Consider the following 13,059-nt stretch of genomic DNA (forward strand, 5'->3'; position numbering starts at 1 on the left):
TCACATTTTAGTCTATTCAGCCTTTTATAGTTTTAGTCTAGTTTTAGTCAGCGGAAGCTCAAAAAATGTTAGTCTTTGATTTTTGCCAAAGCATCTTCACTCTTTAACAGTCAAAAGAAAACATTCTTGATGTGACCACTGTCTGTGACTGTATTTTGATTCTTTGGACTCACAGAAAAATGCCATGAAAGGGCTGTATTGCACATTTACGACAGCCTTTGAATGTACCTGCAGTGACAGGCACACTGGACAGAGTCCGCTCACGGCACAAGCAAACGCATCTGCATCTTTGATGACTAGGAGTTGAATAAAACTTACAGAAGGTCACTGATGTATCACCAAACTGGATGAAATTCAGCTATAGACGTGGAGCTTTTTACGGTGACAGTGGCAAAAATGGCAAACATCAAACAGTAAACAGACGTCCCCAGTTGTGTCTTTGTCACTAACGCACACCGGGAGGTAAAAATCCTCAATGAAGATAAGACAGATGCATGGAGGTGAGGAGAGCTGGTTCATATAGCACACCTGCTGCAGGTAGATACCAAGCTAACACTGCGCCTCTCAAATAATAACTCAGCCTGTCACAGGAATTAATCACTTTTATCTTTAAAGATTAGACACACTGCGGGGGAAAATATGGATTTTGAATGTCCCACAGTCGGCCACTAGAGTTTTCGTCTCGTAATCATGTTGTTAACAAAATCCAAACATATTTTCGTCAGAGTTTTTATTATCAGTGATGCACTTCAGCCTGTCATGGTCTCGTTTTCGTCATGAAAAAATGAGCCGTTGACGAACATTTAGCGTCATAATTTCATTAACATTGGGCTGGAGGGGAGGATGTGAAAGAGAGAAATGTGATGGAGAAAGACTTAGGATGAAATAAAGTATATTTCTAGAAATTATTTTATACTTTTAGTTTTGGGCATCATTTCCAAACTACTGTATTGAAATGTAATTGTTCACCAGTGCGGTTTTGTTGATCTCCCTCTCTACTACAAATCATTATCATCTGATAAGCTGACAACAAATTCAGTCTCACACATGAACACAAAGTACAGTTTTCCCTCAGCATGTATTCTCCTATTGAAATGAAACACTGCTTATATGTTGCTAAGAAACTATAAAAAGTAAGACCCAAGTTGTAACAAGGTAGAGTGTTCATTTACAGAGAGCGAAGAAAGTGAGCGGTTGACAGGACCAATCTATCATTCAGTTTACACCTGTCCATCATGTCTCTGCTGAAGAATCTGGAGCACATTTGTTCCCAGCACTGACATCATTATTGCTAATGGTTAAATCTGGGGAACACCTGTAGGGAGGATATGGTGGGCTTAAGAAGCCTAGCCTCTGCCTGGAGGTCAGGGATGTAAGGGAAAGTCTGGGCATTAAGCTAAAGGGTTTGCATGCCAATAATGGCTGGAGTCGCTCTGCCAGATACCCGAAGGGCTGGGGGGGGCTGTGAGAGAGGACAAAGTTTAACTGTCCTCATGGGTGGGGCAAAGACACAAGGAAGAGAAAGTGAAGGAGGGGAAGATGGGTGACCAGCACAGGAAAGGAGGCACTTAAGGAGCAGTATAGACTGGTCACTGAGACTGTAGAGGGTCACTGAATATCACAACAAGACCAGAATAGACCCAGAGGGGTTCGGGTGTCCAGGCTGGTATGACTGAAATGGAAAGATGAAATGACCAGAAAAAAAAATGACCAGGAGATAAGAGGTCCGATTTCTTCCCAGCCTTGGGCCTCGACCCGCAGCCTGGCAGTGGTGAGAGGCAGAGAGATGGAGACAGACAGAAAGACAGAGATAAAAAAGATATGAGCGTTACAAAATTCTCAAGCATTACAGGAATATGGGTCACGACCTCTACTTGGCGCCACTAACGTACAGACTTGCTGCCAAGACATTAATTAGGGGAATACGTTAAGTCCCTGTGGACAGGGTGGAAGTAGAGAAATAGAGAGGTGGTGCTGGTGAGCTATCGCGCACTGTGACGGAAGATATAGGACCAGAGAGACGAAGAGTGAAGAGAGGAGAGGCTTGACCATAACTGGTGCACTATGGTTGTACTTGTGTGTTTATAATGACATAATGGACGACACAATAGTCTACATCTGATGCCCAAACAAACCCTGACAAAGAAGAACTTCAGCATCTTTAAACATGGGTCCTATTCGTGTGTATTCTGGGGTCCCAAAGAAGTGCTGGTACAAAAGTTTTGGAACTATTCCAGTAGATTGCTTCATCAACTAGCTCTTCTACCATTGGCCTTTAAGCATGAGCAGAAAAGACATAATATCATTAAAGGTTTGTTTTTGGTGGCCAGTGAGGAGGACGAGTCAAACAAGTTAATTATCCTTCAAAAGACCAACAATGATTTCATTAAAACCCATTCAAAGTTCTGAAGTTAGAGCCCAGTGAGTTTTTTGAAGTGCACAAATAAATCTGTAATTTAATTAGGTTGAAGCTAGAGAAGTATGGAAAAAGCAAGGTATTCTGATCAGTCATTCATCTATTTATTTTAAAAAGAGTCAAAGATTTGCGTAAAGAAAGACGCATGAAGGTCTGCTCCAAAGTCTCTCACTTCTGAAGGGACAACAGATATTATATCTCTAAAATATATAATCTTCATCATTAAACCGTCCAAAACTAAGATGACACTGAGGGAAACTCAGTCTCTCAAGGAACAAGCAAATCCACACCATCTGAGCCGGCTGGGTTTGGTTTGATAAAACTCTATACCAACAGTTGAAACAAAGCAAAGCAACTCTGCTCATGTTGTACCTGACAAAGAAATGTGAGACCTGCTATTAAATGTGCAATAAACACCATCTTCAGTGGGGCATAACAAACATTTCCAGCCAACAGCTGTTGCTATTTTAAGCTCCTGTGAGGAGTTTTTAAATTATTATGAATCAGACTGAATAAATAATGATGCCTCCCTAAGAGCTATAAAGCAAATAAGACCATCAGGATAAAGACTTTTTATATTGTCCAATTTTTGGTGTCTGAAACCACAGAAAGGGGCAGGTGTCAGATGAACGGATCAATTATGCATTGCTGAAAACAGCTGCAGGTCACTTCACATCTCCTCCAAATCAAGCCCTGCACACTCGAAACACGTATAAAAAAGTAGGTAAAAAACATATAAAATATGAATGCTTTAGTTGTTGCATAAAACACTCAGAAGTCACTTTGGCAGATAATGCACGCTCTGATTTGAACTCTGTATACTTTTAATTTGTTTGTTAGCTGATTGTTTCTAGGGTCCCTTATATTGGCTTTAGAAACCAGAATTTCTGGCCCTTGTAAAAGAGTCAATCGAGCAGCCTTGTGAAGCCTATAATGAGATCCTAAAAAAACCCTTCCAAAGAAGATAGCATTGATTAAATTGTACGGTACAATTTATAAACTTCGTAGAAATCCCCTCCACGACCCTGAAGTCATAAACCATCCTCCCCATGTCAACAGCCATACCCAGTGTCCAGATACCCTGCCTCGGCCATAATGACCAACGAGTGACGAATCCCATCCTCTCCCAAACAAGTCACACAATCCCTGCTCTGCTGTGTGTGTGTGTGTGTGTGTGTGTGTGTGTGTGTGTGTGTGTGTGTGTGTGTGTGTGTGTGTGTGTGTGTGTGTGTGTGTGTGTGTGTGTGTCTGTGTGGACATAATTAACATGCCGTGCGCTCCTTAGACTCTTTGCTCGTCTTCCCACGTAAACGGCGAACCTCAATGATTATTATGGTAACACACCAGTGTGTGCAGACATATGGAGGAAAGCTGAGGGGGGATTGGGTTACTGTCGTAGGGGTGGAGGGTAAAGCAGGGTGGAGAGGTGGGGGGTTGGGATGGTGGAGGGGATGAGCAGTTTATACCAGCATGCTCTTCAGCTGACAAAAGGTGAAGATTTATGGAGCAGCTCCTGAAGGCCCCCCCTGACTTTCTCCTCCCTGTTCTCGAACAACGTGCTTTATGAAACACGACAAGACCCACACGGCAGGAAAACTATCAATCAATAAGAAGTTGTATAAAAGTTAAGTGTTTTTCTGATTTGCTTAAATACTTCATATGAAAACTGAACAGCAATATCTTAAATATGAATATAATTTTTTCAATGTATTGTGTTTGCTTTTGTTTGTTTTTGTTAGTTAGTATTGGACATTCACATAATATTACTATTTTTACTCTATAAACTTAATTTTGGTCTGACCCATAGACTGTATAAATAATGGACGTAGCATCCATGACGTCACCCATCTGTTTCTGAAGCGCTGTTTTGATGCCGATTGTCGGCGGTAGCCATATTGGAAATGTTGAACTCAACCTAACTGCTGTCGAGTTTGTGTGAGGTAAACAGGCGGGCTTTGAGCCTACTAGCCAACAGCTACAGTGTCAATCAAGTCAACTGTGCCTCTAATAATGGAAAACTTGTAATCTTAATATCTTCAAAACTGATGCATTATGAACCCCCCCGTACAGTGTGTGCTGATTGAGAATTGAGTGATCCAAACTACATTAATTTTTTGTACCAGGCTGTACATGTTTATTTCTGCTGTAACGATCAGCTTTCTTGAATGGGTGTGTATGTGGTTCCCGGTCGGGGAGAACGGGGTTGGTTGTCACACGGGTTATTCGGCACACTTGTTATATCTCGGCACCAGAGGGCACTGTGTCTTAAATTGGTGTATGGACATTTCCAGAATTAGGATCAGAGCTCACCTACATAGTCTTCTCTGGAGAAAGACAGCCGAACTTGAGGTGAGACAACTTTTTGTGTTTTTCATGTCAAATATTCAGCTCCTCTTCTTGGTTTTAAATGATGGGTTTATAACAAAACAAGTGTTACCCTTACAAAGTGTGAGGGTAAACTATAGTTTAGATTTTTATTAGCTAGCTAAATAATTGTTAGATGGTTGTTAGCCTTGATGCTAGCAAAAGATTCCAGTTGGGTTTGGTCGTCACATTCTCCATTCTCTTTGGGGTTGGTTGTCACATGTAACAATCAACCCCAATGTTGGCAAAATCATGCATGGTGAAATTAGTTGGAGTGCGCAGACCCTACATTTGCCATCACTGTAACTCAGACAGTGACTGCATGTAGCCTAGTTGAGTAGGCCATTATTGTTAGGCCTATTTGTTATGTGTTTCCTGTTCATGGTCCTTGCTCATTTTAGGTTAAAATGCATTAGGTTATGTAGGCCTATCACTTGTCAGTGCAATTAAACTTTCAAATTTAGTTCTGCCTTCTTGCCTTTTAAAAAAGATTTTTCCCATTGAAATACCATTGTGACAACCAACCCCATAATGTGTGACAACCAACCCCATAGTGTGTGACCATCCCCATGATGGGGTTGGTTGTCACAATGTGTCAGAGTGTCTTTGATAGTTAATTGCCTCTTTGTTACAATGAGTTGGAAAATGAGAGGGGTACACTTTTCAAGCCAACACCTTAACCTTCAATTTAATGTAGGAATGACTATTGAAAGATGTTTTGATGATGAGCAATCATCAAACTTTAAAAGTTTGACAACCAACCCGTTCTCCCCTACTTCCGGAGCCAGCCTCAATCGGACACTCAAGGAACTGCAGTTTTTAACACATCCGCATTGGCTTCAAGTCTTGCAGCCAGAGGTTGCCACTTGGTCTGACTTAAAGCAAATTTGCTCAAATGGCAACTGGCTGTAATGGCTGCAACATACAGTACTCCCTAAAGGCAAACGTGCCCAACCAAAGGTGCTTATTTCTACCCCAGGCATGCTTTGATTTTTACTCTAACAACAAAAAGGATTTGTGCCGTCATTACAGTCATTAGATTGTTAGACACCAGACCTTGTTGACAAAGATGGTGATATTACTCAGCAGCTTGTCTGCGCTGCCTTGATCACATAGTCTGTTTTTTTATTTATTGTAAGCAGGATTACGTTGCAACAATGACAGCCTAATCACAGCTTCCTACTGGAGGAACAACTTCTTTATGTATCATCAAGTTCTTAAGAACAGCAACCAGGTAAGATAGGACTCATTTCTAAAGCCTGGAAGTACTTGTCTAAACTTCTCCAAATCACATGGATGTGCAGAGATAAGTGACACACTAAAAGCAACAATTTTGTGCAGATGTAAATGTGAAGGTACCCAAAGTAGTCATTAATTATTACTCAATTAAATTACACAATACTTCCTCTACATCCTCTTGTGAATGTCTTGAATGAAGTGTGATCTAAGTGATGCAAACATGTGCACTGAAGAAGCAGGCACAGTTTTGGAACCAGTCAAAATTGCATTTGACAATTTGTAAATCTGTTTTATAGCTCTATAAAAATAGAGTTAATATCATGAACTGAATAAATCAATCGTCCCCAAAAGGCATAAGAAAACATCATGCCTCTTCCAATACTAGAAAGCTGGATTATTTTCAGGACTGATACTCCTATAATTAAAGATGGCAACACCGCCTACCCCAGCCAAGCTATTTACCAATAAATGACACGGGCATCGCTTGCCATGTGTTCTCAAATAATTAGTAAGGGCTCTGCCTGGGTCCTGTTAGGTTTCTGATTTATTCAGACAGCCTGGCACATGGGCCACTCCTCTGGATACCAAGAAAACATTTACCTCCTTAACTGGGAAGGGTCACAGTCATCTCAGGCTTAAGTTTCCGAACTCAATAGTATTGATTACACGTTTCAACACATGCAGCTCAACCAGCTCCCCTCGCAGATTCAAAGAATAAGCCCCTTACCCCCCGCCAGTGATGGCAACAGTGCACTGAGCTCATCTCGGACCTCAGTCAAGATCACATTCACAACATTATATAAAAGGTGATATTTTTCTAATAAATAAATAAAATATCTAGTGTAATCTCAATCTTCTCCAACTCAAGTTCTCCAGTCATCTGAAGATGTTGTTGACCAGGAATCGCTTGTCCTCAAGGCCGGCGAGGCCCATCTGCATGTTGAACTCAAATGAGTCAGAAGTTTAATTATGGCCAGTGACAGCTTGATGAGCGTTGGTGGGAGGAGGAGGGTTTTACAACACGGACATGGAGGGGTCTCTCATGAGGACACACTGTAGGTACAGGGTACTGATCACCGGCATGCACGCCTCCATGGGTCCTGAGAGGTTAATCAAAATGCCAAATGTTACAGTGCGTCAAGGCTGAGAGCTATAATGAGCCCATCCTGCAAAAGACACCATCATGCATGAGAAACTGAGTCATTCAGGCAACTAAGTACCAACCCTGCATGTGTTTAGGCACACAGGTGAATGAATGCAGAGCTACTTTTTCCAGTAAATACTGAACATGAATCGTTTAAACTATCAAACTTCTCAACTTAAGTCTGCAGTGTCAACAGCAGCCTTGGCCTAAATCATTACGGCAATGCAACAATTCAGGCTGGGTGAATTATTTGTGTGTGGGCACACTTGTCTTGTAGCGAACGTGTGTGTGTGCTTGTGCATGACAAATGGTGAGAGATATAAAAAGAAGGGAAGAGAGAGAAAGCCACATACAGAGACGGACAGACAGAGAAGACAGAGGTCCACCTGTTTGACACAGAGAGCCTGAGAAAGTGCAGAGGAATGAGCAGAATGCCTGTGTGTGCATGCTTGTGTGTGTTTGTGCATTACAGGTTGATGGCTACACAGTTTAAATGTGTGTGTTATTCAACTGATAATACTAGTGGAGCTCTGAGGAATGGCATCCAGAGAACGGTATGTCGAAAAGCAGCTGATGGGACAATCATGCACACCAACACACCAACTATTAAATCATTTGTCAATAAAAAGTTCTCAGATAGAGCAGAGCACATATCATAAACCTCCTGTATGCGCACCACAGCAACACCGCCTGTAGGGGCCAAACAATCAAAGAGTGAGGTAATGCCCCATCTTCGAGTGTTTGTGTGCACATATATGGGAGTGATACAGTGAGACGGGGGCACACAGCAAGTGGCCGACGGGGGGCACACAGCAAGTGGCAGCAGTGCGAAGGAGAGTGGGAGAAACTGGAGCAAGTGTGAACCACAGTGATGCAAACAAACAAACAAAAATAAACAAGCGTGTGTCATGCCAAGATGATGCCAAAAAGGAAAGAGTGGACTTCAGAGTGGAGTTCAGACAGACTCTTCTGCAGAGATATTTTGTAAATGTATTGAGTATTATCATGTAATGTGAAATCTTTCTACCATTTATTTTTTTCTCCAGGACAGCGACATGAAAATACAAGCTTTTTACCCTTGAACAAATAAGTGGGTAAGGTTGAACACTTGCTAATTTGAGGTCATAAGTGGGCTCACATTGATATTAAAATGTGCAGTGGATGCGTTTATGGTGCAATCTTTACAGCTCAAAAAGTGACAGTTGAAAAAACGTTGGGGCAAGGAAGACAGTGTCAGCGGCTGTGGCTCAGTGGGTAGAGTCCGTCGTCTTTCAATTTGGAAGGTTAGCGGTTCGATCCCAACTCCAGCATTCACATGCCAAAGTGTCCTTGAGCAAGACACTGAACCCCAAATTGCTCTCAATGTTGTTCAGCGGTGTGTGAATGTGTACGAATGAAATCAGCTAATACTGATGGTCCTTTACATTAGCAGCCTCTACCGTGTGTAAAAGCGCTTTAAGTGGTCAGTCAGACTAGAAAAGCGCTATATAAGTACAAGTCCATTTACAGTTTAGTTTCCACTCAATCTATTCAACCAGCATGAAGTCAAATGAGCAAAAAGTTACTTTTCAAAAGGATATTTTGACAGCTGACAAGGTCGGACGTTGCTGCTAATGCACAAGACTACCCTGTTCATATGCTGCGTAAATGATAATATGGTAAAGGAAAGTATCACTAATCGAAAACACTTCACAAGACAAAAAAAGAGAGCATCATGACACCTCACAATGTCAGAACTTTAGGACACATCGCTTTCTACCCACCTTCTTAGTTCTCTACATTGATTTTTATCCTAAGTTACAAGTCTGTGCACATTTCTTACTGTATCTCTGGTTTACTGAATATTTTGCTAATTTACTTATTTAATTATGTAAATACTTTTCTTAGGATATGCTAATTAACTTTTTAAAAGAGTTAATGATTTCTTAATAATTACTATTTATATACTCTTGTTTACTTTATACTGTTTCGCACTATCCACTTTGCTGCTGCAACACTGAAAATGTTGTGAGACGAATGAAGGATAATCTTATCTTATCTTTATGTCCAAACAGGAAAGTTAAATGTATAAAGATTTATCTGCACAGAAAAAAAACATCTCCTTCAGTAATTTTCTGTAATCCAGCTGTTTCAAAGTACGGCAGGTAAATCAGATCTTTTTCTGATTGCATGTCGTTATTTGTTTGTTAAACTTTGTATATCTTAAGAGTGTTCTGCACAGCTGTTCCACTCTTGACTTATTGCTTAAGTATACCGTTAGTGTTTGCATGCGTCTGTGCACGCAGTGGGGTCTACATACTGGAGAAAGTGGAAAATGTCATTGGAGAGCAGGGCCATGATGCAGAGAAGCAGATATGATTTATGGTAGAAATAAATGGGATCACTGTTGGCACAGTAACAGGATCCCGGGAGAAGGAGGAGGGTAGAGGGGGGGTGAGGAGGGAAGAATCTTTGGTGGTGGTGGTAGTAATGGGCTCCAAGGTATCTTTGGGATGGGGGCCGGGGGGCATGTTGGTAAGCTGACGCTGAGAGAGCAAAGGTGGCAGAGCACTACCACGGTGAGAGATACTCCTACTACAACATACAAACAGGTCCGATTTTGTGAGTTTGAGTCATTAAATACAACAACTTTATAAAACTATCAAAGGTTAACAAGAGAAAGTTTGATTGGAAACATCCCAGCATGAAAAAATTATAGTACAGGCCACCAGTTTGCACATGTACAAAATGTAAAACCAGAGGTAGAAATTCAGAACTCTCCAAAGCATCTCACGCTCAATCTTTAAAGCCATCGAATTATAATGAAACAGAAACTAAAAGTCCATTTTTAATAATCATAACACACATTTCTTATCATGACAACAAAGGTGGGTTGAACTGTAAACTTCTGAAGTATGCTGGGAAGCCATGACACCTGTTGATCTCAACAACGAATGGAGAATTGAAGCCAATGCGGAAGTAATAAAAACTGCAGTTCTCGAGTGTCTTCTTGAGGTTGCCCCCTGAAGTACCGGAAAGCACATACACACAAATTCAAAAAAGATGATCTGTACAGCAGAAATAAACACGTTCACAGCCTGGTACAAAAAACGAGTATAGTCTGGATAGCTCATTTCTCGAACGGCGCACACAATTTTTTCGTAATGGGGCAATTCAAGGATATTACTTTTGCAAGTTTTCCATTATGAGAGGCACAGCTACCTTGACTGATAGGAGGGAACACTGTAGCTGTTAGCTAGGAGGCTCAAAGCCCGGCTCTTCACCTCACATTAGCTTGACAGCAGTTAGGTGAGTTCAAAAACAGCGCTTCAGAAACAGATGGGTGACGTCACTGATACTACGTCCATTATTTATACAGTCTATGGTGGAGACCAATCAGCAATACACTGTGTTTCAAATTATATGCAAGTTGCATTCTTGTGAATATTTTAAAAACTATGTCAACAGTCGTTTTCAAATTGGTCAACAAGTCAGATAGTGAATGCATTCATTCAACTGCGTAGTTAAAATGATGCTTTTCAAAGTACGTTGGTTGTATTTTTTAAATAAATGCAGAATCTGCCGAAATGAGCGTGCCAAATATTATGCAAGTTGGTGATAAGAGCATATAACTTAAACTAGGCACCATTTTAAACATTCTATTGATTGAAAATAATCACATTTACTACAACTGCATTCAAATCTATCTGATTTCCTAACAAATTTCAAAATGACTGTTAACATTTTTTTCCTTCAAATATTAAGTTTCACACTAATAGACTCACTGATCATGGCACCTTAACATTTAATATGACAAAGGTTGTTTTATCCTACTCTGTAACAAAAATATATCTAACTACAGAGGATCTTTCCACAGTGTTGGCTGATTCAACATCAGAACTGAAACTAAAACCTTTTTAAGTTGTGCGTCATAAAGACTCCAAAATGCCATAATATAGCCCAGGTGGAAAAAAATGAACAGACATTCCCCTTTATGTTAATTAATTATCTTTACCTCCTTAATGTTGAGATTTACAAACTGAAATGAACTCAACATTAAAGTTCAGACCAGGATTTAAACAGAAAGCGCACGTAGTCTACAAAGTGATATACAGCACTGGCTTAAAAAAGTCACAAGGTATATTAGCAGAGCGGGCAGGGACGGATACAGAGCAGAAAGAGTCTGAGTGATGCTGTATGAGAGATGTAGAGGGAGGAAAATAAGACCCAAGTGAGATAGACCTGAAACGCTCCAGAAGTCTGTCACATGGGACTGGAAGGCGCACGGCTCAGCACTCCTCTCTCTCTGTTCAGTCCGGTCTTGACATTTATCTGCTTTATTAGATTATCTGGGCTACATGGCTGTCTCTGAGAGCACACATATAGATACATACACTGACATACACACCCACACCACTCGATTCATTATAACCCTAACTGCTTACTTAGGTTTATGCCCTCTTTAAATTAAAGCACAGATAACGGAGCGCCCGAGAAAACATCGGCCCCTCACACGCTGAAGACACGCTACAGCCGGCCGGAGGAAATTAAGACACATTGTTTGCGAGTGTATTATCATGCATGTGTGAGTGGTCATAAGGTTGCTTTTTAACGGGCTCATCTATAGGGACTCTGCTTCCCATCATTAGTAATTCAATTTGCTCTTTATTAGCAGCTCTTATCGGAGGCACAGACGGCTACGGGCAGCTCTCCTCACTCCATCTTCCTCTGCCCTCACCCCTGCTCCACCTATCCAGTGCCTCTGATGCGGAATCCACATCTTTAATTAGAGATGCATGTGTCCCTGCTATAGGCCACTCAGGTTTCCTCAAATGACATATGGAAGACTGATGAAGATGAGAGGAGGGACGGGGGATAGGAAGTAGGAAGGATGAGAAAGGACGCTTAAAGTTAAAGAATCAGAAAAAAGAGAAGCAGACTGATAGACGCAGAACCATGGGGACGAATAAAGCCTAATGTTAATAGTGATGGCTTTTCTAATGTCTTCTGACTTCATTGAGTATGGGAGATTACAGCAAGATGGGCATGAGGCGTGTAGGGTACATGCAGAATGACCGGAGGGTTGGAGGGGCAAGAGGGAGGGAGGGAGGGAGGGAGGGAGCGGGGGGAGGAAAAGGAGGGAGAGACGGCTGTAAAAACAATGATTGCTTTCCATCAGGTTAGGCCTATATTCTACAGTTCGTTAAAACAATCCAATTTGCAAAAGGATAATTATGCATTAGCTCCTTTTTATCTACTGGAGGGAGAGCAGTGCCAGGGCTTGATAGCAGTGGCGCTGCCTGCCTCCACCTCTGCAAATTACCCGCTATCGGCACTTGTTCGCCATCACGGCTGAATTGGGCAATCAATTAACCCCCCCCCCCCTCCTCCTCCTCTTATGGTCTGCCTGTAATCCTCTCTAGTGACAGCCTGCAACACAAAGACCAGACACGGACGACATGGATGTGAGCTGCTGCCCTCTACTGGACAGGACTGGAACAGCTGCTGTCAGAGCTACAGCCTGAGGACCAATTACTAGAGTGTGACATCCAGATTCCAAAACATAAAGCAGTTGTAAGCAAGTTTGTAATTTGTCAAAACTGGAATAATGTATCTGAAAAGTTTAAGAAAATAATATGAGTACCGTTAAATAGTTCCTGATTATTTAGTGTGCTGCTGTTGACAAACTATTGCTTCCTATTTGGAAATAGAGTAGCAGATATTATCACAGATAGAATGAGAGAGAAAAATGGAGCAAATTTTCGAAAACAAGCCTTTTTTCACCTTTATTGGATAGGAAAGCTGAAGAGAGACAGGAAGTGTGGGGAGTAGAGAGTCAGGGAAGACGTGCAGTAAATGGTTGACCGGTCGGGAGTCGAACTGGCGACCTCTGCGACGAGGACTATAGCCTCTATAC

General features: G+C 41.5%; 1 protein-coding gene across 1 annotated transcript in view; it reads right to left on the reverse strand.

The window, feature by feature from the left end:
- zc3h3 (zinc finger CCCH-type containing 3) overlaps positions 1-13,059 on the reverse strand; it is a 63,839-nt gene that overhangs the window by 47,316 nt on the left and 3,464 nt on the right.

The sequence above is a fragment of the Notolabrus celidotus genome, chromosome 2, assembly GCF_009762535.1.
Source record: "Notolabrus celidotus isolate fNotCel1 chromosome 2, fNotCel1.pri, whole genome shotgun sequence".
NCBI classification, from domain to species: Eukaryota; Metazoa; Chordata; class Actinopteri; order Labriformes; family Labridae; genus Notolabrus; species Notolabrus celidotus.